This window comes from Pipra filicauda, unplaced genomic scaffold (genome assembly GCF_003945595.2).
Source record: "Pipra filicauda isolate LSUMZ 115617 unplaced genomic scaffold, ASM394559v2 scaffold78_size3787270_pilon, whole genome shotgun sequence".
In the NCBI taxonomy this organism is placed as follows: domain Eukaryota; kingdom Metazoa; phylum Chordata; class Aves; order Passeriformes; family Pipridae; genus Pipra; species Pipra filicauda.
The window spans coordinates 635,740-662,463 of record NW_024104964.1 but is presented as its reverse complement, the minus strand read 5'-3'; the positions used below and the strand labels follow the sequence as shown (position 1 = coordinate 662,463).

The 26,724-nt window shown below is 48.6% G+C and overlaps 2 long non-coding RNA genes across 3 annotated transcripts in view; both read right to left on the bottom strand.

Moving 5' to 3' along the window:
- Nucleotides 1-637: 637 nt before the first annotated feature.
- On the bottom strand, nucleotides 638-5,416 carry LOC113985544. Its single transcript, XR_003539848.2, has 3 exons — nucleotides 5,360-5,416; nucleotides 1,571-1,766; nucleotides 638-1,313 (listed from the first exon to the last, which is right to left on the bottom strand). It is a non-coding gene; the product is annotated as an uncharacterized LOC113985544 (long non-coding RNA).
- Nucleotides 5,417-5,424: 8 nt separating this feature from the next.
- LOC113985550 overlaps nucleotides 5,425-26,724 on the bottom strand; it is a 35,104-nt gene continuing 13,804 nt past the window's right edge. For both annotated transcript variants that reach the window (XR_005566718.1, XR_003539859.2), the window contains 7 exons: nucleotides 21,271-21,505; nucleotides 19,689-19,722; nucleotides 18,386-18,485; nucleotides 15,379-15,488; nucleotides 13,287-13,545; nucleotides 6,264-6,538; nucleotides 5,425-5,508 (listed from right to left, as the gene is read on the bottom strand). This is a non-coding gene — a long non-coding RNA (uncharacterized LOC113985550). The remainder of the gene's footprint in view (nucleotides 5,509-6,263; nucleotides 6,539-13,286; nucleotides 13,546-15,378; nucleotides 15,489-18,385; nucleotides 18,486-19,688; nucleotides 19,723-21,270; nucleotides 21,506-26,724) is intronic.

Sequence of the window (26,724 nt, the reverse complement as noted above, 5' to 3'; positions counted from 1 at the left end):
ACACGAGCAGCTGGGATTTTAATTAAGGAAAATATAAAAAGTGACAGATCTATTTGAGAAAGAGATTGTTGTGCAATGCTGGTGCATCTGTGCCAATCCCCAGAGCTGCACCCTCAGCAGAGCCCAGCGCTGTGCCTGGTGCCAGCACTGCCCACCAAGAGCTCAGTGGGGCATCCCACGGTGCCCTGCCCTGCTGGACACAAATCCCTGCGGGCTCCATCCCCAGGGGGGCTCTGGGATGTGGCCCCCTCATCCTCCCACCACTCCTCCAGCACAGCAGCACACGAGCCTCGCACCAACCTGCTGTGCTGCCTTGGAGCTCCCCAGCCCCACACAGCCCCACTCCCTGCTCCGGGCTCACTGTGCCCAGCAGTGAGGAACAGAAATAATGACACTTTCTGATGTGCTGCTCCTTTCTGCACAGTTAAAGACCCACTGTCTGACATATTGTACTTGCTTCTCCTTGTGCCTGCTTTGATTCCTTGATGCAAGTCAAGATCCACTCGAACTGCAAGTATCTTGTGTTTGGAAGGAAATACTTCATAACCTGCATGCGGAGATCTACTTTGAATAAATATGAAATTCTATAATTAGAAAAAAACACAGACCAAACCATTCCACTCACACTACAAGCACATAGTTTGTCCCCATTTATTGCAGTCTAAAGCTATAAAATACAGGGTATAACAACATTTATAGAATATGTACATAGCACTTGTTACAGTGTCCTTTAAAGTCAGCTACGTGTCATAACCTCTGACTACTGTGTGTAGTTGCAAACTGTAGGAAATAACACAATTTGAAAAATGCTGGGAATAAGACAGTCTGGATCAGCACTGTCTAAAGAATGGTCTTGAGACACCAGATCTCAGCCCACACCCCTCCCTCCCTCCCCCAAGATACATCAATTTTGTACTTTCCTTGGCAGTCTGGGGTCACAACACAGCCTCAGCTGGGAGAGGCCCAGGGGCATCTCTGCCAGGCTGCAGGGAGAGGAGTGAAAACCCTTGGGGGACCCTGGGACTGGGGTGGCTCTGGCATTCAGCAGGGATGGACCTCTCCCGCTCCCTCTGGGAATCCTGAACTGGCACCATCTGGCAAACATGTGTTCCCTGTACAAGTGTGGATATCTTTAATGAATGACACGTTGATTTCTCCATTTGGGGCAGATGCCAGGAGTCCTCTTTAATATCAGCAATGTTTAATTCATGATTTTGGCTGCTCTGCATGGAAAGAGCACAAAGGAACAGGCTCCAGTGGGAGAGCAGCAGCAGATCCCCCAGAACGATGGCTGACCAGAGACTCAGCTCAGACTGGAAAGAGAGAGTATTAATTAGGATTAAAGGGAAGTAACGGGCTTAGTATAATATGACAGCTGTGCCAGAGAATGCTACATTTTCTATCTGCAATCCCTACTGTCAAATCTCTGTGTTATATTTTGGGTATTGGCCAAATCACACTGGCTGCAGAATCCCCCCCCATTTCTGGAAGTCACTGCAGAGGGGTAGAATTGTCTATATTGAGCCCATCAAATCCCCATTTAATCTTCACTCCCTCTTTGTTTCAGTACCTGTTGACAACTTTCACCTGGTGTGTCCCACAGTGGGTTGGACGCTGAAGAATGCAGCCCAGGCCCTGCTTTCCCCAGAAGGATTAATGGCTGGGCCTGTGGTTTGTTTTCCATTTAATTCCTTCTTCCTTTCCTCACGTGTGGGTTTCCTTATAATACAGGCTATAAAAATAACTCCAACTAGAAAACAGCAGACCTGAAAGGGAAAGGAAATAATAAATCAAATGGAAGAAGGTAGAAAAGAAGGGAAGGGGTAACATTTGTAGTGCACTTTGCCTAGAATTTCAGTCACATCTGTGTTTGCTTGAGGTTAGGAAGGTACATTTGAAAAAGAAAGCAACGGGTTTGTGGATGACAGAGCCAAACCACAGCAGCCCCGCTGCCAGACTCGGACAGAGCTGTCCTCGTGGTACCATGGAGCCACCTCACCTCCCAGGGAGCAGGGGGGCTCCCCACCTTCCCCAGAGCACCCCCGGGACACTCCTCCAACAGCACCTTGTGGGCAGCTCGGCCCCGAGGGCTTCGGGAGCCGCCGGCCATGAGAGGGTCCCTCCTGGAATGGTGTTGCCCCACTGGTGTCTGACACACACCACGGGGAGGAAAGCCAGTGGAGGGAGATTGCTGGGAGATCTGGGGCTGACTCGGAGCCCTCTCCTTCCAGGACATGCTGGGAGCAAACCCTGTGGTGTCGCTAACACAGATCAAAGTGATGTTCCCCACTATGGAGGGAAACGTGCCCACTAACCATTAGGGATGCTTTTCTTAAAGCTGGAAAGGTATGAAGAGGAGCACAGGTGAAGAGAAGGGAAGAAATATCTTTGGAAAAACACTTCAGGGCTGGGGGGGATGTGAAATGCCCAAACTCAGCCCTGGTCAGTGCACAGGGGAACAGCACCCTGCAAAGGCAGAGAGAAAAGGTTCAGCAGCACCTCTGAGCAGTGGAAGAGTCGCCCTACCCCTACCAGGGACAGGCAGCAGTACAGGCAGTCAGCTCCTGTCCTCATCCATCTCAACAGAGAGGAAAAGGAAAAAAAGAGACTAGAAAAAAAAAAAAAATCAAGGAAAAGGCACTTTCCTGGGAGCAAGGAGCAGCTGTGGAGCAGGTTTAGGGCTATAGCACAGAGAGTTCCTCTTTCCTTGCAAAGGTGTTTGCAGGTTCTGAGTGTTTTAAACTCCCACTGGACTTAGAAGTCCCCAGTGGTTGAGTGTGACAGTGACAAGTGGCCAAAGCTCCTTGTTTCCTGGTGGCTGAACTCATCCCTTTCCAAAACTGCCCTGGGTAAGGTCTGCAGGGCGCTGGGGGGGATGTGGGCTCTCCCTGCCCGGCCGTGTCCATAAGCAGACAGACCTCTGCCACCTGCCCACACAAGTCCCACATTCCCACAGGGGGTTATTTCAGACTCTCCCTCCCAGAAGAAGGGAGTCCCTGCAGGAGCACACACAGTGGGCAGGAGCACCAGGCACCAGGATGCTCATCCTCCTCAGCCACCTGGTCTTGGGCTCTCATGGGCACACAGGGACCTTGGCATGATCCCTGCAGGGGATGGGCAGAGTGACCCCAGCACCCATCTGTACCAGACAACACAAGGTAGTGAGGGCAGGCAGAGACACGCAGGACAGCAGGGGACACAACAGGGAGGGTGATGAGAGAAATCATCTCAGAGCTGGCGCTAATTTTGTAGAATCTGGCTGTTAAACAAAGAACCACAGTGTTTTTAAAATTCTCAGTGACTTATTAAGTCACTCTCCTGCCAACTGGATTCCTTCAGCTGGCTAGACAATCTGACACCTCCTCTTAGAAAAGAATCCACCAACATGAGCAGCTCAGTGTGACAGCATAAGGAACCACCTCTGAGCTGTGCTCCCCAGGCAAAGCAGGCACTGCAGCTGGGAACAGAGCCCCTTTACGGGATACTTCTGTACAAGTATGGGAAGTGCCTTGACATCCTCTTGCACTGCAAAACCCGGAGCCTCTGGCTGTGCCCATCATACAGGGGTGGTGGGGTATGTGCCTCTCCTCTAACACCCCCAGCTGAACATTCTTGCTTTTCCCTTAGTACCAGCAGCTCATGTTTCAGCGTCCCCTCAGGACACTGAAGGGCCCGGGGACAAAGAGCACCTTTTAAGGCTCTCTCTGTGCCGTATTTCTCGACTCTGATAAACTCCGGCTGACTTACTCTGATCCAAACCTTTTGTGATACCTTTCTGCAAGCAAAGAACTACTTAAGCGCTACCCCTGAGGAAATATCAGCATAATGTTTCACATCTGCCTCATTTTGACACTAATGAAGGCTATTTCTTGTATTATATCATTACAGCGTTTTTTCTGTCAGCAGCAGTTATAATTCTCTTTACTAGTTACTGCAGTTACCACTTGGAATGCATTTGTCTTTGGAAGCAGCAAAACCCTGTGGATATTTTACATGAAAGAAACACTAATGTGATTTTGTCAAACAATACAAAAGGCATTTTGTGGGGTTTTGGATTTGCCCAAGTCCTGAATATTGATATTGCTTGATACTACTGCAGAGTATAGGAGCTATTAACAGCTGTGCCTCGGCACTGGCACTGGCCCCAGCAGGCTGGGCCAAGGTCATGGCTGGCAGCCCCAGACTGCCCGTCAGCACCGCGCTGACCCTGCACTGAACCGCACTCCCACCGCCACACAACATTAATTCTGACGTATCCATGAGAATGAACAATTTTCCAATGACAGAATAGGCTCAGATTGGTGATCCTGGACAGGCAGGCTCCACCCAGGCGACAGTCGACCCTGTTATAGTCGTGTGAGCACCAAGGAACTCGTCAGCCGTTCTTCTGACGTACGACAGGGCCGTAACGGGGCTCTGACTCCACGGCACTGCCACAAAATCCCTGTACTAATGTGTTACTCATTCCAGTGCAGACTCTAAGGCTAACCACAGTAGAGAGAGAAACAGCTGAGGACACAAAACACCAGAATAATTTTAAGCATTCACCACTAAAATACAGTACATATTAAAAATGCTGTCAGCATTTGCGCCAAGGTCCAGAGCATCCCTCCTAGATTTAGGCTTTGTTCTACATTTCATGCTGAGTTCAACAATAAATATTCAATCACAAGAATTTAATTTGAAAGTTCAGCACTTTTTAAGGCCCCTCAAAGAGAATTTAAAATTACTGTCCCAAGCAAAGGGCCTTTCCCAGTACTCAGAGTCTGGAGGGGTCACCACAGAGCCTGCTCATAACAAGTGGGTCATGGGAGAATGAATCCATGAAGAAGCCAAAAAGCCAGAAGATTGAGCTTTGCTGTGGAACTGCTCCAGCTGTTCTCACCCACTGTGGACCCAGTCCAGTCCAGATCAGCCACAGTTCCTCTGGCTCTGGCAGGACCTCTCGTTCATTAGTGCTCCCCAGCACTTCCTCATCAGTTCTATTTGTTCATTACTGCTCCCCAGTCCCAGAAAGCAACAGCACTTCATGTGGCCCACCAAGAGCAGGCACCTGCTTCGAGTGGGACATGGGATGTGGGCACTGCCACAGATGGGATATGGGCATGGGCACCACTGCAGACAGGACATGGGCACTGCTGTGGGTGCGACACGGGCACATGCCCATTGCTTCCTCAGTAATCGTACAGACCTTCAAGACCAGGACTTCTCATCCAAAATAGCAAACCACAAATCCCCACACTTTCCTACAGTAGCTAAATCTGTTCATTATTTATCAGAGCAATATCCTTCAGAATCCAAAAGTCCAGCTCCTCCCTCTCCCACTGCAGAGTTCATGTGACTCCCCCGCATCACTCACCCCACACACGGCCCCGCTCCCAGGGCTGGCACAGCAGGGCTGGCACAGCAGGGCTGGCACAGCAGGGCTGGAGAGCATCCTCAGTCACACAGTGAGTGCATCTGTCTCACAGGTTTGCTGTCCCTGGAAATTGCAGGGCAGGTTGCCAGCTGAAAAGAGAGAAGAAATGAAACTCATTAAACTATTTGAAGTGAGGAATACTTGCGTTTTTAAACACTGATATGTGTGTTATCAGCCAGAGAAGCTCCTGCCTCTTCCAGAACGTGCTGCTGCTGACAAGACCTTAACTTGTCAGCTGGTATATTGCCACTAACACCTGAGACAGCAAACAAGAGCTAATCCTTACACCCTTCTTGTGCTAATGACTGCAAGAGATAACTGGTGTCCCTGGCAAGTGTCCCATTTAATTCAATTAACTCCAGCTAGGCCCTGGTGATGGCACTGGCAGAAAAATCCAGAAGCCAGATCTGGAGTCAGATGGTAAAGCCAAGGCAGTCCCCACCATCCCTTTGTGGCCTGGACCCCATGGATAGAGACCAATCCAGCATCCCCAGCAGCTTCTACAAAAGGGTGTGGAACAACATCATTTTTTTCCTGAAAAATGCTCATCTTTTTTGCTGATAAAATGGAGGCAACTTATTTCTTTGTATATTTTGCGTATTTATGCTGAAACACTGGGTTCTGTGTGTGTTTAAGCAGAGGTTTTCACAGTGTTCCCATCCCCACCCGTGGGTCCGAGCTGGCAGGAAGATCATGTTTCCCCTAACACAAGGCAGATGTCTGCTGGCCAATCTGGGGGCACACAGAGCCTCTGGCCCCTCCTGGGGGAACCCAACACTTGCAGAGATTGAGGTGCCTCAGGTATGAACTGAAACATTCTGATAAACATGAAAAATAAACTAACCACAAAAAATGTAGCTGAAGGAACAACTGGTGTATCTCCTCAGCTGATACAATTTCCAGGTCTGTGTGATAGTAAAAAAAATACTTTCCAAATATTTTCCTTTTCCTTTTGAACATTCTTCTATTGTGAGCTTCAACAGGCAGGAATGTATCTGGCCACTCACATTATTCAGTTAAGAAGTTTTGAAATAGAAAGAGATTTGCAGAGAAGTTTCCTTGGTGGCACTTCTGAAGTGTTAGTCTGGGATAGCAGGCAAAATCCTGAGAAGTCTGTACCTGGCCAACATAAATAGAAAGTGTATTTAAACATGGGAGATTATCCATTCCTTGACAGGGCTGTCATATCTACTCTGTTGTCAATTTTTAGCAGCAGTTTGAAGGTCACTCCAGCACAAATAATGCCAGAAAAGGTTTTTCTGTTGGAAAACAAAGCCTTCAGACTTTCAATAAGGAGCTGTAAGGACTTATAAGTGACCATCGTCTTGGACGTCTCAGAAGCAGCATGAGCCAGTGGAGGTCTCTGAAGCTTCACAAAGTTCTGTTGTCTTTGTGGAAAACCTGTTATGGCATTCCTGTCATCCTCTAGCCTCTGTGCATCCTCCAGGATGGCTGAGAGTGCAACAGGGAAGCCCAGACCATGTCAACAGCTAACATGTCACTATGTTCCCACCTTCAAATGCACTGGAGAACAATTATCTGCAAATAAAGCTCAGCTGCTCTATGCCAGCAACCGGCTTCAAAGTCAGAAAAACCTCTGCTGTGGGTCCACTCACTAACATCAAATACATGTTTAAATAAACTTCTATGTTCTATGGACATTTTTTCCACTCCATAAGTCCGATGGATGGAGGTGCTGAGCTCCTGGCAGGAATTCAACTCCCACATGCTCCCATCTACGTGTTTGGTATCTTCCAGAAAAGAACCAACCTCCCCACTGTGCTCCAAACTCAACTGTGCCCAGGTGTTTCCAGAGGGCCCAAGCTACCCCACTAGGCACCACTTTTACACCAGTTCAAGATCCATGAGGGATAACACGGGGACACCTGTGAGCAGAAGGATGCACAAAATAGTGGCAGTGGGAATTCCTGCCCTCGGCAGTGCCGGTGGCTCTGGGCAGGCTGGGCCTGGAGCACAGCACGGCACAGCCAGGAGAGCAGCCAGCTGCACTGGGACCATGCCAGCAGCAGTGGGACAGAGCTGCCCCTCCTTCCTGGCATGTCCCAGGGACACACAGCAGAGAGCCACAGGAGGCCACTGCCTGAGGGACACCCCAGTCCTTCCTCGCTGCTCACAGGTATGGGACTGGAGCGGCCCATGGCTACGGCACCCTGCCATGAGCAGCTCCCACTTCCCCAACAGGACTGTGCTGAGCTTTATCTTTTGCCAAGTGGGGCATCAGCTCAGGGAAAACTGTGCTGGTGCCTGTGTGGGTCATGGAGTGACAGCAGTGGGACAGCAGTAAAACAAATCATATAAAAACCCCAGGGCCTTTCAAAGCATTTCCAAACACTGGCCTGATTCCCCTGCTGGGTGTCAGGTTCTAGGAACCAACTCCCTGCACAAAGCAGTTGCAGAGACACATCTAAAACCACATCACCTGCTGCACAGAGAGAACTGACAATGGCATTAGCATGAAACTAAAATTAGAGGCTAATTGTGCTCTGCAGTCACTGAAATTGATGACAGTTCAGCAATTAACATCCCTGAATTTTCTTGACTGAAACAATTCTACAATCCACTCCCATTCATGCTTCTTCCTGCTCCACAAGCAGGAGCCCTGCTAGCTTGGCATACCTCACAAACAGAGGGATTCTGGCACCTCTGCCAGGGCTTGTGCTGTTCACAGCGGTTACTGGGGTAGGCACAGATCTGAAGAGATCTTGTGCCTGCAAATCAGCATCATTTCACAAAAATGGGATGTGATATTCAATGCCAGGGCACAGGAACCATCACTAACCATCACCAGTGCATGAACACAAGACACAGCTCTTCAGAAACCATGAGGGGCAGTGGCGTGGCATTACCTGGTCCTTTGTGCAGGTACCTCTGCCGGTGATGTCAGGCTGGTGCTGCTGCTGTTCTGAGCAGAAGGAGATGCCTATGTTAACAAGTCAGGGAGTGAAAGCATCAAATGCTCAACACCAGCTCAGGCTGCCAGAGTGGGACACAAGCCCAGCCTCTAATGAGCACATCTTGCAAGTGAATCAGAACATAAGGTGGGCAACAACACCTGCTCAAAGTCATGTGAACCTTTCCCTTGACCTCCGTGAGATGCACCACACACTTGGGGCAGCAGAAAACAAACCCTATTTAACTGTATGCGTTATTTACAAGTTGAGGGTGTTTTTCTCTAAGATCCAGAATGAGAGACCCAACGTGGTGCCATTACAGCTGCAAGTCAGGGCAATGAAGCAACAATTGCTCTGCCTCTGCCTCAGAGAAATATGCTGCAGACTTGCTGTGCAGGATATGGCTGCGTGCACCTCTTGCAGGCTCTCTATGCACGTATTCGGTGTGTGCCTGTCTGCCTGTGATGAGCACACCTGCTCTGTGCTCACCTGCCCTATGCTAACCTGCAGTTTGTGCAAGAGCTCTACGGTTTCATCTTTAATTCATTGTTCAGTACAACATTTGGAGTTTCTGAGCCATAAATACATCGCCTCATGGTGGTACATTTTGAAAAGCCATGGTATGCTCCCACCTCTACACACAACTGAAGCCTCTGATTGCTGACAGCACTGAGCTTACAAAGCCAGCCTCTCTTCCATCCCTTCCTTCAGCACTTGCCTTGTTTTTGCTCTGGACAGCAATTTTATCTGCAGCCTCTGCTCCAGACGTTGCCCGTGGCCCTTCACAGGAATCTCCCAATTCTGCTGTGACCCATGAGGCAGGAAGGGGCATGGTACAAGGCCTGTTTCTCACCTCAGCTGTGATGGAGACCTGGTCATGGCTGGGCCCTGCCAGTGCAGCTGTGTTGCTCAGTGCCATCCCCACACAGCTCCCTGCAGCCTCTCGCTCCGCTCTCCTCCTTCCTTCTTCCCACACTTGCTGCAGGCACGGAATGTTCCCAGGCTCCCACAGCCATCCCTGGGGCATGCCAAGTCCATATGGTGCTGTCCCGTTCATACATTTCCAAAGGGCCAAAAAATTCACTCTTTGGAGACGCTTCTCTGTGCACAGTCCATTCAGCAGAAGGAACAAACATGGCCAGGATGAACACAAAAATGCGTCATTGCTTAGCAAGATTTCACTTCACACCCAGAGATATCAAGGATATTATTTTGGGGTAAAGTAATATAACCAGTCCTATTTCCAATGTAACATGCCTAACTTTTTCTTAAGTAAAATCCTTTTTTACTCATTTGCTTTAAACTATCAGTTTACCAGGAATAGAAATGTGTATTATACGTATTATACTACACACATTCCATACCTCTATAGTATACTACAGACATCTGTCCCTTCCACCATTTATACCACCGTTTCGGGGTACGATCAGAGCCCTGTGGTTTTATTCTAAAACTCCCCCCTGTAGACTACGAGCAATCAGGTTTCTGAATTCCAAGCCCACGGGTCACGGCTGTCGTTGCCTACCCCAGGCAGCTGACAATGCTGGGGACATCTGCTCCATCCTGGCATTCAGAGGGGACTGTGACATTCTGCTGTTGCTGCCAGTGGGCAGACAGGCTTGGGGGCCTGGAACCCCCCTCTGAGGGCTGCCTGGGTCCACTGGCCTTCAAGCCCAGCTCCATGGATGGATCAAGCTCCATCCTCAAGGAGAATATCATCATGGGGACTGAGGCCTTGCTTGCAGCTGTCTGCAAAATATAGACCCTGACCAGCATGGATTTTAAATACTAGATTTTTTTGGCCAACGCTCCCAACTGATGGTAAGTTCATGTTTCAAGGTAACATCGCAGTCAACAGTGTGACAAATGATTGTGACAAATGATGTGACAAATTTAAATGCCAAGAAAATCCTTCCTTTCATTAAGTCCTGTCTGCAGAGTCCCCACGTGCAGGAAGATGTCCGACAGCTCTGTGGGATGCCAAGATCCTGGGACAAGCAGCATCAAGAACCACACTGAGTGAAAGCTCAGACCTTGGACTAAAAACATCATCTGAGCAGCAGCAATTGCAGCTCATGTCACAACATTCCTGACAGCAACAGCTGAAGATCCCTGTTCCAAAGTGACAGTGTGAAGTTGAACACTTGTACTCATGACTGCAGCGGCCTCATGGGGCTCATCCCTCTCCCTGTCCCCTAACATATGTGAATTATCCTCCCAAATAGCTACTTTTCTGGCAACAATATGCACACCTTTCCAAAAGCAAAGTGGAAATCCTTGCAAGTATTTCTGGTGCTGCTCCCAGTCAGAAATAACAGTAATCTGATCCACGAGCAAATTCCACTTCTGTTGCTGAATTCCTTTGTACAAGTATCTTTGCTTTGAAAATGTTTGGCAACAGTGAGGCACAGGCTAATTTTACTTATAAGGTGTGAATCAAAGAAGATTTGCAAGTTTCTGAGTCACAGAAAGGAAGCATCTGTGGCCTCTCTCAGCACTTCTTTCAAGAGAAAACATTACAGTTCAGCTATTTCAGATGCGACTTCATACGTGCTCACTGCGCCCCATGGATCCCCATCTCCTACCACCCTCGAGCTCTCCCCCAGGCACAGCAATGGGGACAATTCCAGAATCTTCTCCCAGCACCTGGGGAACTTTCAGCCTTATTCAAACCTGCTGTTGTTAGTGGGCTGCATCACCATGGGCAAGGTTTAGGCTGCAGTGTGAGAGAGTTGAATAAATTATTAATTTGGGAGAATCCAGCAGATGCTTTGTGAAAGAAAGGGGTGACCAAGGAAAAGGCAAGCTACTCCTCACATTGCACAGTGCTGAAAGCCCTGGGAAGCTGAGGGACTAAGACACAAACACTGCTGCAACAACAGCAAACTTCCACAGACTGCCTACAGCACGACCCTGATGCCACATAAACGAAGGCCTACAATCAACTGACTCCTGTGCTCCTTCACTGCCGAGAGAGCTCCCAGCTGAGGCCAGGTTGGCCTGAGGATGGGGACAGCTCTGCCACACTGGCTGCAGTAGTCCCGGGGAGCACACGCAGATGTTCAGCTCTGCTTCCTCCAGTTCCAGAGATTTCATGGCCTCAGAGAAGCTGTTCATGGCCACGTTCAGCCAGCAGCTCAGCCACCAGGGTCACTGGCTAAACCCCAACCAAGAGGATTCATTCCCCCAGCGATGGGGTGGGCCAGCCTGTGCCCCAGCGCCCAGCGCCCCGCACGCTCCCAGTACTGGGTGCAAGCACTCCCCTCGCTTTTTATCTCTTCATTAACTGCTCACAGCAGATCTGATCTTCTCCAGCTCTGCAGGGACATGCCAAGGGCACTTTTCAACATGTCATTCATTCCACTGTCACCATTCACTGCTCTCCAACCTCAACAGACCATTTTGCTGCCCTGTCCCAGACTGGGAGCGACAACAACATCTTCTGCCTTAAAACAGGTCCCTAGGGTTTACTGACAACAGGATGCCAGCCTATTGTCAGCATCACAACACAGCAATGTCAGCAAGGGTGGAGGGTCCTCCACCTCCCAGCAGTCTGTGGGATCTGTCCACTGAATATATGGGTGAACTCTCAAAAAAAAAATCTGTATGGGGCCCGCTTATCTGACTTAATTATTTCTGTACATTGCTGCTCTCAGCCTGATCCAGCAGCAACATGGTAGATCACAGCCATTGTCAAACCAAATTCTTCCCTGACAGTTCGTGGAGATGTATATTTGCCATCTGCAACCTATTCCTTGGTTTCTGGCACATATTTTCAGTGCTTTCTTTTGAAAGCTGTTTCAGATTTCTCTGGGCTTCTCTCTAACCTCTGCCAGTGAAGCCTCACACAGTGTAATTGTTGACAGCTGTGTCAGGAGAAGTATTTTACTTCTTTAGTTTCTTTTGCTGTTCCTCTTGCTGCAGCACACCAGCTGCTACACGAAGGGCTGCCTGGCTGTGTAACACACACCAAGATGTGGAAAGCAGACCATGTCTTCTGAGAGGGGGACTTGGGGGGCTTGTGATGTTTATCAGAGATAACTGCAGCTCCACAGGTGAAAACACGGAGAAGTAAGAGGCAGCTGAGCAAACAGGTGTGAACTAGAAGTAGTGGGCTGAATAAAAGTGAATCTCTCCTCCTTTCCAGGAGTTTGCACTTCAGTTTCATGGTAAAGTTAAATCCAGCAAAAAAAAAAAAAAAAGAAAATCACTGCTGATTTTTTTTTTTCCAGGCAAAAGATGGGAAATGCTGGGGACTATACTGTTCTCCCTTTTCTGCCAGACTGAACTCAAATCTGAAACATCTGTTCACATAACTCGAGACAAGCTCTCGCAGTCAAGTAACACAAGCACAAACTCTTTCTGCCATCAGTGCAGAACTATCAGTGAAGCTTTTTGTGGAAGCCTAAGGATCCAGACACTTCTGATGTGCCTTGCAAGCACCGAATAATGTGTTCTCACTACCAGCAGAGGAACATGAGCACCTTTTCCACATATTCTAAATCCTGAAATCTGTTTTTCTAGACTCACACTGTACACATTGTCCTTCAGGAGCTATTCAATCTGGGCAGTACCAGCTATATTTAACAGTATCTCACCCAGCAAACCAAGCAAAAAGCCACAGAACTATGTGTTATCCAGAACTCATCCCTGCTCCAGCAGCCCTCCAAGAACTCTCTGCATTCAACACGTTTTGGAGCATGAACCCCATCCTGTCAGAGAAACGGACTGGAAATCAGGACTCGTTTCCGGTTCTGCTCCCAGTTCTCTCTGTGCACGTACAAGTCACTTTGTTTTCCTGCTGCTTTCTCCAACCCCCTGCCTGCTGTGCCATGATGGCCAAGTGTGGATTGTCTCCAGCTACAGAGCTGTACAGTGTCCCAGGCAGGGAACTAGATTGGATGTGGAGGGCTCTGAAAGCCACAGGGAGAATAAAAAAAAAAAAAAAAAAGTACCTGGAGTTCATGGTACCCAGTAGCTTTTCTGTGCAGCAGAGGAATGTCATCCCGGTTATTTTTGCCTTCTCCCCGCACAGCAGTAGATGGAGCCCTCCTTCCCTGCTCTCAGCAGCCAGGGACACAGCAGTACCACAGATCCCAGCTGAAGTTACTCTGTCAGCACCGGCCAGCGCTGCTGTCGGGACAGACCTGGGGCGTCACACAGGAGGGACCTCGGGCTCATGACTCCTGCCTGCCACCTGAAATTCCCTGAAACCTGTGAATGACAAAGTGTTCGACTAACCACAGCATTGCCTTTCCTTCCATTTAGGCATTGGGTAATGTTTTTCCTTTCTTTTGTAAACTGTCACCAGGATTATATGAAATTCAGGAGGTTTTTTCTTTTGCAAAATAAGGAATGACAAGTTTTGCTTGCTATACTTAGAGAGAACATATATAAAAGTTGTATTGTGGCTGTGAGCACTCTAGACTACATTATCCAGAGGATTTTATGGGAACTAAAGGTCAAGGGATCTGAGGCCAATTTCTCAACTGCTGCTCACAGCCTGTGTGTGACAGCAGGACAGAGGAGGGATGAGGGAACTCTGGCAGCCATATGCCTCTCTGCAAGCTGGGAAAGATTACAAGCATGTATGTTGGTTTTCTCTTCCCCCACACCTCCATGTGCTCCTTCCAGTGACTCCAGTATGGCCCTGCACAGATGCAGGCAACCTTCTGGTCATGCACCACCGTCCAGAACTAGAGGCTGCAGTGCCCTTAAGACAGGTCAGCCAGGTCTTCCACAACAACAGCTGACAAATGGAATACTTCAGAGCAGTGAGAGCAAAATTAGGCTGCTCTCTCCTTTTCTGAGTTTTTGGGGGGGTTGGGTTTTGGTTTTCTTTGGTTGGTTGGTTTGAAAACGTGCCGTACATATCCTGCTTCATCCCGCTGCACATCCAAGCGCAGACTTGACTTTATAGAAGAGCAATCCATGCTGCTGAGGGAAGACTGCCCTCAAAACCAGTGTACAACCTGTTTTTCTCTGGAAACATGTACCACTAGAGAAGCAATATATAAACCCACCTTTTGACTTATTTTAGATTCTTTGAAAAAGACCGTGTTATGCAAGTAGGAAAACCAAGAATATTGTAGAGTTACACGAGATGCTGGAGATGATATTTGCCAGCAAGGTAACTCAATATACATCTATTCTGGCACTCAATAATTAAAGAGAGGCCCCCAGCAGTGAATCACAGGGTGATTTGCTCACAGTAGCAGCTCTTCACATCAGAGAGGGGCCAGGACCTGCAGCCAGGCACCAGCAACCGCACACCTCATCCACACAGTCCAGCTCCAAAAGAGGAGTGGCAGTGCTTTTAGCAGAACTGATGGTTCACTTCTCCAAACAGAAATTACCAGAAGAAGGGAGATTAGACACCTATCCCTGAAGACGAGGGTTTTCTACTGATTAGCCTAGTAATGATTGACTTTCTAGATTCAAGACCTTATCCTGCCTCCGATCCTGCCCAGATATAATGGTCTGTTCAGACAGGATTCATGCCTCAGCCCTAACAGAGTAAAAAATCTAGGTAAGGACTTTGGCATTTGGCCCTTAATGAATAGCAGCCAACATCTGACAAATTAAATAATTCAGAGAAGTGAAAATTAAATAGTCCTGCAGTCACGAGTGTTGGCATATGGAAAGCTGCCACTAAGCTAATAATAGAAGTGTCTACTGCAGCAGAGAGGGAGGTCCCGGCATCCCAGAGCAGCCACACATCTGGGCACTGGGAACACAGCCATTAGCAACCTATGTTTAAGTAGCACATTCTTGCTACCTTCCTGCCAGCTACTCATCTTCTGTTACCACAGGCTGAGGGCAGGAGCCCACAAGCAATAATGTGGCACTGGGGGCAAACGTGAGTTTGGGCTCTGCCCACCAGGCTCCCAGTTTGGCAGACACGCTTCCTGCAGCCAAAGGCACCAAGGAAGTCCCTCACCAGTACCCTGCCTGTCTGGGTACACCTGCTTTATTCATTTCACCAAAAAATGGACAACTAGTTCATTTGTCACACACCTGCATTTGCATATTCTGGACACCACTCACCTTCTCTGGCTCCTTCAGGTATCTTTGAAGAGCATAAAGCCACTTGGGGACAAGACTTCCTGGCTCACTCCAGCCTGTGGTGTGATTTTCTTGTGTGCAGCAGAGCCACGCTGTTTAGGAATGGGAGGAGAATCAGGGCCATGAGGTGGAAGACGAACCAAACACACAGGTATCACTCACAACCAGAGGTGGAGAATGATTTCCAGATGGGTGGGTATGCACCCATTAATGAATGAAAGAGGAAAGTTAATCAGGATGGTGGATGCAGCCAGACAGCAGCCAGGTTACTCACCTTCAGCTGCTTGCAAAAGAGAGCCCAGGCAGGGACGGGAAAACCAAAGGCTGGGGTGTACTAGAGAAGCCTACAGCAGCAAGATTATGTGTGTATTATATGGCCACGGTAAGAGAAGCACATTCACATGAAACACTCATCACCCACATGTGCAGCACTCCTGAAGATGCCAGAGGAGGCCGATTCTCAGCACTTCCCCAAAGAGTGTCCTCCACTCTGTAGCCAGAGAGCTGACAAGAGATAATGGGCACTAAAGAGCAGCAGTGAGATAAAGCACTAAAGAGGGAGATAAAATGCTGGAGAGGAGATATGCAAGAGTGCACAAACACACAGAGGAACAAGCTCTAGTATAAGGAATGGGTAGGCTCTGCCAGCTCCAGCACTGAATCACTGCTTCTCTTCCTGAAGGACCTGCCCCATGTACTTGAGGAGACTTTCAAGGTATCAAGCAGTAGAAAACTTCATTGCTGCTGAGCAAGCTGGATAACACAGGGCAAACTGAGTAGACACAGAGCCACCGTGCTGGTTAAGGATCCATCAGTCTATGAAAGAGCAGCTCGTGCTGGCTAAGGGTGGCTGGGAGAAGACCCTGCTCCCAAGGAAGCAAAAGGAAAGGATCTCCAGGCGGTCTGGTTCTGTATCCACCAACATCTGCTGCAAGGGGTATCTGTTGGCTCAAGAGATGCACCACTGATTTGGGCAACAACTACAGCAGAGATAATTAGGCCATCTTCCCTCCTTGACAATAAAAGAGACCCAAGTGTCTTAGATTCACTAAAGGGGATTTCTGTCCAACTGTCCCTTTCAGAACACCTATGAAAAGAACAGCCTTAAGAGCAATCAGCATCTTATTCTCCAAGTTTGTGAGCCAAACAAACACCTGGTGCATCCGCACAAGCTGCTGTTCAGCCAACCCTGATACTGACTGCCCATAAGAATGGCAAACGCATCCACGGCTCTCCACTGTAGGTGTATGGCCAAGAAAAATCCAGCCCTCTTTGCCTACAATTGTAGCAAGAAAATATAACCTCAAAAAGAACCTGCAAGTTCTTCTATTTAGTATTTCAGTGCTTCCTGGTCAGAGACTGATGGTTCTGCATCTACTAGTTGTCCCAGCAAATATAGCTGCTCTTTTCCACATGTGTAAGGCCTTCAGAAGCAGAATTTAGTTGACTATTTCATCCTTACAGAGACTCCATCCATCAGTACAGCATCCTCTGCCAGTTGAATGAGGTTTATACGTCATGTCTGACTGGCAACATGAGCTTCCAAAAGCCCAGAGCTGCATCAGGTGAGCTTATCTCTGGCCTTTCGCTACCCTCCCTTGGAGCTTTCCTGAGCAGGAGTTTGACTCCTGCAGTGCCCCCATAGGGGACACATGTGGAGGGGGTTTCTTCAGGACGGGGAAAGTTCCTCCACCCGTCAGGAGGAAGGGATGGCTTTTTCCTTGCTCAAGGTATGGACTACTGTGGCCAGGCACGACAGAGAACACTTCTGGAGGTCTGTTCTTTCCTCAGCAGAGGGTGCTGACCACGGCTATAAACAAGATTTTTGGCACCAAGCATGGCATCCTGGCCTTCTCTACCTGTGGCACCTGCATTTCCTCTCCCTTAGGTCCTTTTATGCCATCCTCCTCTGCTGCCATCATGGTCTCTGTGCTCTCCTGTCCCTGCTTTAGCTCGAGCAGGGCACAACAGAGCAAACTGTGAAGGGCAAGAGACAGGAGGAGGGAGTGCCAGGAAGCTTGTGCCCTCTCCCCCCCTTCATCCACTCCTGGGAAAGTGACACTGGACCACGCACAGCCATGGTGTTAATACCACACAGAGCAGCAAGCTCATGAATTAAAATAGCAGGAACTGACAGTACTCACAGGTCTCAGAAAAGAAAGGTGATGTGGAACTGGCTTGTTCATCTTTTCCATGACAGGAAACATTTCAACCCCTGTCACCAGCACAAACACTGTCTGCTCCCATCACGCTTTGCAACTCTCCATACTGCACATCAGGACCACACGAATAAGGAAAGCCAGAGTGTTGCTTTTGCCTTCCCCAGAAAGAGCTCAAAATGCAACAAACCCCAACTCTGTTGTTTTTTGCAGGCTCCAAAGCCTCCAGCTGCTCAGTCTGTTGTGTCACAGCCCATGGATGTATCAGCCTTTAGGTAAAGCAGGCTGGTCACCCAGGGCCAGCTGCTGCAGGGACAGCAGGACAGGTGGCCTGTCCGGGGCCAGGAGCCCTGGGCCAGTGGCAGCTGCAGTGCCAAGGGCAGCTGTCAGCCAGACAAAAATTCTCCATTTCGGATCCAAATCCATTAACAGCTGAGTAAAGAGGAGAGGAGGAGGAAGGACAACCAGCTCTCACAAATATATACACAGCACTGTCTTCAGCTCCCATTTCTCAATTACTTGTCTGCTTTATGGCCATTAGCACAAGAGGAAAAATGGAGGTGAGCTGCAGAAAGCAATCAGTTTGTCTTTCAGCTTCTTATACACACACACTAAACCAGAGTTTGGATCAAGGACACCCCCAGGAAGTGCTGGAAAACACGTTCAAATCTTTGTGAAGAATTGCTTTTACAGGACACAGGTCGTTTTGGAAATCATAAGCAAAGGGTACTGAAGTGTAACAAGTTTTTGTAAGGTCAGCAGAAAATTCCTATGGCATTTCAGACACCCACAATAAATGTTTATAACATTATAATGTTAATTATAAATACCTTAAAGAAGCCTTACTGGAAATCAGAAGTGAATCCTAGGGACTTTGATTTAAATTGGAATCTGGCTGTTTCAGATCTTGCTGCAGAAAGGTCCATAATCCTGAAAACAACAGAAAGGACACAGCAATGAAGTATGTGTAAGAATAAGATCCACTGGGGGAACGAAATAAATCTGATTTAGTGAAACCAGGATGGGATAGAATGTTGGCCTTGGCTTCAGTGATGCTGAGCTGTCCCTCAGATAGGATCTGTAGTAGAGGAGCTGTACTCTAAAATTAGACAATGAATTAAGCTAGATTTTTAAAGGATCAAATTCTTTGTATTCTTCTCATTAAAAACTGACTCAAACAGCCTTGTCTTTAGGGACTGCAGAGTTACTTTTGAGATGTTATGCATTCAGCCAAATCACTACAGTTTGCCTCTTTACTGCAAGTAAAGGTTTTCCAGAGAGAAACAGCATTTGCAGTAACAAGCCATCCCTGGGACCCCAACAGAACAAACTGTAGTTCACTGTAACATGCCAGCTATTCCAGATTTCCTTCTAACCTACAGGAGGTTTCATCAGCTGTAATTTCATGTCATGCAAAAGGTGATTGTCCCTCACACACACAGCACCAGCACAGTGGCCCAGCAGCCCCCAGCTGGGCTCCAGCTTTAAAGGCTGAGTGAGGGCTCCAACCCCAATTGCAGGGTGTCACAGGTATCAGATATTTGTGTGTATAAATGTGGTGCACAATTGCCCTGAAGCTGGTATATATATGTGCACCTCAGAAATATAAAACCAAAAGCTGAGGTTTTATAAAAACTTGGCCATCAAAACAGGAAAGCAGGAAAATATACGGGCAGAAATGTAATTTCAAATGACAACTAATGCGTGTTTGTTTTATGGATATCGGTTATCTACATGGGCCTTAGAAAGCACTCATACACAATAAAGCAGGGATATCCCATGGATTCTTTCCACTCAAAGACAGCTTAAAACAGCAGCTTTGGTGATTTGGCTTCCAGACTTTCTCAGGTTATGATGTAAGGAGACAAAAGGAACCTATGACAGGCATCCTGGTCCCTGCCTCTCCTCCTCTCCGTACTGTCCCTCTCTCCACCAAGAGGTTCCTTTTCTCCCGACTTCCTGTTAATGACATTCCTGGTTTTCCTCCCAGATGGCAAACCTCCATCTCCTGGCTGCAGTTACTTGCAGGAAGCAGCAAGCCTGCTGCTTCGCTCTGCACAGCATTGAAACAAGTGACACAAGACTAAGCTTCACCGTAACCACAAATGCACCACCGAAAAGTGTGGAACCGACCTTGCAGGACACATTGCTTGAAGAAGTCTCAGACCTGAGAGTAAAACACAGAGCACCAGTTTTAAGTGTACATGACATGGTAGATGGAGGCTGTTCATTCCGTGTGCTAGAGGCACATGAACACTGAACCAGTGTTAGACCCAGCATTAGCAGCTGATCGCTGCCACAATGGGAGATATTTATCCTGTAGCACCAGATATTAAAGTCTTTACATAGTGTGCCACCTGCTCAATAAACCCAAGATCAGGAGACACAGGCACACCTGAAGAGATGACAAATAAAGAGACAGAGTTACAAAGACATCTTCAACTCCTATCAGGAGACCTAGACCCAGGATGGAGGCTCAGAAGTGCTCTGTTCTATGTGCCCCCCAATCATCACTTCCACTTCCTCTGAGGGGTTCTCATCTCAGTAACCAGCACCCACTGGAGCGAGTTAGGATCTCTCTTGTCAGGCCATGGCAAAGGCCAGCAGAGAGCACCAAGTCTAAAGCCACAAGCCTGAAGTTATTTGAAGACACAAACACACATGGAAAAACCTCCGGTTTAAAACATGGGTTATAAAAGCCAAGCAGTTGTGCCCAGTACTGTGATCAAATGCCATCCTTATTCCATCAGAGCTTAAAATAGGCTGGGTAAGAAGGCAAACAACTGTAAAAATCCCGAGCTGCTGCCAATGGACACACAGCAGGCAGTGGCACCGTGCTGGCTCTCTTCACTTCCAGCGCCGTGGTGTTTGTCCAAGGAAAGCCTCCATTATGCTTCAGGAACACACTGAGCTGACTGTTGATACAGCCAGCAAGGAACCTCGCTGGCAAACTCCCCACTGTTAAGGCTCCACAGGCCCCATGCTGAAGCCAGCCGGCTCCAGCGCTACAGGGTGAGCGTGGCCAGACCTCCAGAGCACCTTCAGCTAACAGCATGTGGGCAGGAGTGCTCCTATTCCATTTACCCAGTCCATAGGACAAAAGCTAGGCACATGATCCGTGGTCCTCCCAGCTACTCCAAATCCCCTCTGCCAAGCACAGGTATTTCTCACATTTTAGCTGCTGCCTGTATAGGCTTTGTTAGTGCTGGAGGCCGAGGCTTTGTACCAAGCCCCAGGAGTTCAGTACATTCTGTTCAGAGCGCCAAAGGCACTGAATAACCACTTACATTTGCATTTGCCTAAACATAGCCTAAACATACTGCAAGCAAATAGCAGGAACAGGTTTAGCACTCAAGAGGCACAATTAAAAGCAAAAAACACCCATCGATAATTTGGTACTTTTACAAAAAGACCAGAAAAAGCCAATAAGAATCAGAGTAATTGAAATGGTATTTTTGTACTGCAGCAAAACCCAAAGAATATAAAGTTCAAGATGTATGCCAAGAACCTTAAAACCTATTTTTAACCATTTGGTACATTTCATCTATAGATAAGCTGCTAAATACCATTTCTGGGGTTTAGATTTTTTGCTACAAGCATGTGCAATCTCTGTCGCTGTCTGAGCCTGGCTGCTTTGCTCTGCAGCCGCAGCGGGATGGCAGAGGTAGCCAGCCTCCCAGCAGAGCTGCTGCATTATGAATCACATCATGCTCACCAGGGGAATTCGGGCTGGAGTGCCGAGGGTGGGCTCGAGAGAGCCGGGAGGCTCCGGGTGCTATTCCTGGCGGCGCCAGCGATTCGCGTGACCTTGTGCGAGTGACTCAATCCCCGCATGGATCGCCGGGATCACCGCATGGATCGCCTTCCCGGGCTGCCGCTGCCACACCGCAGCGCTGCGAACACCCCGGGGCTTGCCCGCCTTGGTAAGGGGAGGAACAGAATGAGACTGTCTGAAAAAGAAAGGAAATAATGCAGTGCACGAGGGTGCGATCACAACAGCGCTGATTTCAAAGGCAGCTTGGACTGTGTTTGGAACAAAGGCTCTTACCCAAGTGGTAAAAGACAAAGTGTTAAAAAAGAAGCAGCATCCCCTTACAGTTATTTTATCCCTCTGGGCATTGGATGAAGCAGATGTTACTGTAATGGAACGCCTGTGCCTGAGCGCTGCTGTACCTCATGAGACTGAGCCCCACGACGTCCCTGCATGAGGGGAGGGTGAGGAGGGGAGCACTGTTCGGTGTGGAGCTGGTTACAGAACGCTCCCACGGACAGCCCCCGTGGCGGGATCTGTGCTGTGCAGCAGCGCTGACGATGCAGCTCCGCCCGGTAACAGCACAGGGCACAGCCCCGGCGCTGGGGAGCCCCGCTCGGCGCTGCCGAAGCCCCGCTCGGCCCGGGGAGCGGCTCGGGGGGCCCGCGGGGCCCGCCCTGCCCGCGGCTCCGGCCGGCCCAGGGCACGGCGGGGCCGCCTCGGCACCGCGATGTCGCTGAACTCGCCTCAGCCGCGCAGACAGCACGTCACGATCCGGCACACCCTGCAGCCGTCCGTCTGCCAGAGGCGAGCACCAGCCTCCATGAGGCAGCACCCCACGGAAGCTGAGCCCGCTCCTGGGCCGTGCGGTGCTGGGCGGGCCCCTGCGGCCGAGGGCTCCTTCATGACTGACCGTTTGTTACGATGGCCAAGCCTGAGCCATCCCCATCGAACAACAGGCACCACTCACTCCCAGCTACTGTCCAGTTGCACAGGATCGCTTCAGCTGCTGCCCGAAGCCAAGATCCAGCTCTGGGTGACCTCAGGGAGCCATTAGTGCTGCCACAGGATTTCATTCCTCACAGCCCCACATCAACGCTTCAGGATCAAAACACACTGCAGACCACACCTGGAAACTGCCTATTTGATCTTAGAGGTCTTTTCCTATGTAAACGATTCTATGGGTCTGTGAGACTGCTCTGCCTGGAATGTAGGCCTCAGCCTCCTCTGCAATAAATGAGAGTTTCCACAGAAGAAAAATCAGTCATCATCTGCTGTGTTCTGGGGTGGGGGCTTGGTTGTTTTTTATTTACGTTCACGAACCCATTGTTATCAGTTATGCATGTTTGTGACAAAGCCCTTTTCCAAAATACTGCCAGCCATGGCAGCAGAGAACACAGTCACTGTCCGATTATCACATACAAAGCTCAGGCAGATCCTAGATTGCATCCTGCAGTCTGGTTTCACAGCTCCACCTCAACATGCCACCGCATGCTTTATTGGAACAAGCTGCCTCCTCTTTCGGTGCACCGCACAATCTCACACTTGCTGATTTCACTCCTTTACTTCTAGGTTAGCTGTGCCTTTGCTGAGCAGAAATGCTGCTATTCCAAGGAAAGGAAGGGTGACAAGTCACTCCAGACAGTGACAGCAGCCATGACTGCTAACACATGGCACAGCAAGGCTGCTGAGCAGGGACTGTCATTCTCATTTTACAGATAGGAAAATAAACCCTGTCTGAAGGCAAGGACACAAACCGGCACTTTCCAAGTGACTAGATTAGCTGCTTTTGAATACCAATCATTACTAGTGTTTTCTCTCTGTTTGCCACGTTAATCCCATGGGAGCACATGTCAATGACTCTGTCTCCCCACTCTGCCCCCAAACAGCTGCAGATCTTCATCTCACCCCTTGATCAGTCACCAAACACCCTGTTACTGGACACCTTCTCCCACAAATCAATTGCGTGATTAACACCATTTTGATAAACTCAGGGTAATTCTGTACCTCACCCAGACTGAAGTCTTCTCCTGCTTCTCCAGAGGGCTTTGTGTGCCTCACAGTCACATATTACACCGGTTCCATCACCACAATCTCTCTTCATTGCCAAAAAAACTGTTTATAAAGCCCCAAAGATGCACAGATTACACAAAACCTAATGTACAGAAAAAAATTTGTGCCACTGGGCTGACATGCCTGACAGGATCCTGCTCCTGGCACAGAGCAGGGACATGCCAGGGACCTGGTACAGGTTTTGGGGCCAGCCTGCCTGAAGCAGCTGCCATGGTCAGCTACAGCATGACCCTACAGCACAGAAAATCTCTGCACTGCTGTCCTTGGCACTGGGTGCAAGGCAGCTCACCCATCTGCCAAACGCTCCACCAGAAGACTTAACCTTGGAGTGAAGACTTCTGGTGAAGATCAATGAGCAAGGGAGAGACTGAGACACGGGCTCAGACACTTCTGGCTCACACAACCCAATTCTTGCCACCACACACAAACTCAGTTTTAGTTTTGCTCTCCCATTTAGAGCAGTCTCCTTGACAAGCACATGCTGTGGTTCCTGCAATCCCACAGTAACCTTGGCTGTTAGTTCTCTATCTACACATGGATTCCAACCTATTCAGCCAGAAGCAGGAGATTTTTCCCTAGGATTTCCTAAATCTTTTAATCTGCTACCTCTGAAATCTGTAATTCTACTTTTTAAAGTTCATATTCATGAAGGGAGATTGAAGTGACCAAACTGCTGGTACCAGGGAGAGAAAAAGTCCTATTTTTCATTCTTCAGTTGCAGTTCATGGCATCTCATTTCACAGTTGCCAGCCAGGGAAAAGCTTAGAGTTAATGCAGAGATTGAAGTGACTTATAGAACATTTCACTAACAGAAAAACACCCTGCAGAAACTGGGAAGGAACAGGATTTGTCTACAGTGCTCTGCTGGGGAACCAGACAGGGACTGGTGTAATCTCAAGATTTGCCAGTATTAAGCATCACTTAATACCAGGGAGACTTGGACATGCTGGAGAGTAATGAAGAGGCACAAGGATGATGAAAGGATAGAAGCACTTGACATACAGGGAGAGGCTGGGGGAACTGGGAGCATGCTTTGACAAGAAGAGCTGGACTAAAGGATTTCTTTAAGTGCCAGCCTCAGTTGTCCTTCAGTTCTGTGAGAAACGGGGAGAATGGGATTTGTTTAGACTAGAAGGAGAAAGCTGAGTGGGCATAACAGATCCCTTTGCAGGCAGCAATCCAGGTTTCTTCTTCCCGGTACAGATCAAGGAGTAACGGGCTACTTTTGGGGAATGAAGATGTAGGCTGAGTTTCTACAGGTAGTGCTGGAGCAGATCATGGAATGACATCAGGAGCTGATTTAAAGAAGAAAGTGGGTGAAGAGCCATCAGAACAGCTGAGGTATTACCAATCCTGCTTCAGAGGGGACCTGACTTTGCACCATATTTCACTGATTTAAAAGACACCTACCCCCTCCCTCCAATCTCCTGGTCCCCCACAACCCAAACCTTCGCGCTCCAACTTTTTTTGCACCTGTAGGACTGAAATGGCTTTGTAAAAGCTCAGAAGAACAACGCATCTTTTTAGAAACACTATTCTCACTGCTTGCAACTTCCTCCGTCAGCACAGCCAAGTGGCAGGGCAGGATGACTCCACTGCCAGGTGGAGTGGCAGCACTGGGACTTTCTGCATACTAAGAGGTGAACTAACTCTACATCAGCTGGTGTAACGCATTCTTATTCACTTCTGTTACAGACCACGCTGTCCAAAGCCCCAGGTTGTCGCCAAGATGCAGATCCAAATTAACTCAAAGTAAAAATAATAAAAATCAGCCACTGTTTTACAATTCAAATTCATATGAAGAAGCAAAATTGGATCAACCCAGATTCACAACCAGATCTTGTATACAAACAGATCAAGTTTGTTCAGTCTTGGATTTATGCCACTTTCAGCAGTTTTCTAGTTTTCTCATGCTCTTGCTGGACCCAGGGGTGCAATATTTCTCACCTGCTACAATCACAAACATACTGTGGTGTTCCCCTTGTATTTCTGCTCTGTCCCCATGGGTACAGGGGTAGATACAGTGTTTGGAACAGCCCTACCTGCTGCCAGGGCTTCGCCTCACAGCTGTCTCTGGGGTTTATAGCACTGCCAGGCCACAACTGTTCCACCTGCATTTGCCATGCCAAGAGTCTGTCTCAAATGGAAGTATTTAGATTTGTGAAAAACAAATCAGGTAGTTTCAAGAACAGGGAACAAGACAGTGCTTTATTTAGAAAAATATTAACCACTGCAGCCTCAGCAGAGGGTTTGGCAGACGAGGAACCAGCAAGCCACAGAGAAACAAAACCCAGAGAGCAAGTACTGCAGAACAACTGTACTGCACACACAATGCAAGCTCTGCCCCAAGGAATTATGCCAGAACAAGGTTAATTATTTCCATTGGACTAATACTTTCCATTTAATTTATTTTTATAAATCAATCTGCATAATGTACACTGGCATCCTTTATGTTTCAGTTTTGCTTACAGTAATAAAACTAACTCTGCAAATCATCCCTGGCTACGTTATTTTTATATCCAAGAGCACCAAATGATAAAAGCTTGGCAGCATAGATCTAAGAGAGAGAAAAAGCATTCATTCTACTTCCCAAACATAGCATAACAAGACCATGCTCCACAGCCTGATTTTAAAGCAGTAGGATGAAAATGACTCAGCCTACGTTAAAATTAGAGGTATGATGAGATTGAGACTGCAAGAGAAGGACTGAATTAAATGCATTTTTACTTGACTCAAATAGGCTTTTTTTTATTAGTGCCTGGTAAAGGAAATACTAGCAACTTTAAAAGTCTGAAACAGTCAAACCAACAAGGTGTTTCATGAAGCTGTGAGTGCCACTGCCATCGTCAGTGCTGCAGGAAAGCCGGTGATGACAGAGCACAGGAGCTGCACGGGGCAGACACGGCGGGTCTGGCTCCCTGTGACACTGTGGGCAGGCACCCCCAGCCTGCAGTGCTGGCACAGGGGACGAGGCAAGGCCCGGATAAAAGGGGAAGTGGCAGCACAGTGCCACACATGTGCCCGCCGGCAGGACACCCAGAGCTCCTGCCGAGAGCCTCTGCAGCCGCCTTTGGCTCCTCCAGCCCGTTCACTGGGACGTGCAGGGTGGTTTCCCCAAGCCCCTCTTCCTCTCCCCCTCTTCCTCCCAGCCACAGACCCGGCCCCACTCCCAGCACAGCGGGGAGAGCCCGAGGGCACCAGCATGACCAACCAAAGCCTTCCTCAAGTCAAACAGCCAGGAGGCACCTGGCTCAGAGCCACCCAGACACGGTTTTCTGTATCTTCTAGTGCTCAGAGACAGACACACCATATTTCTGAAGCCTCTTATAATGAATACTTACTCAA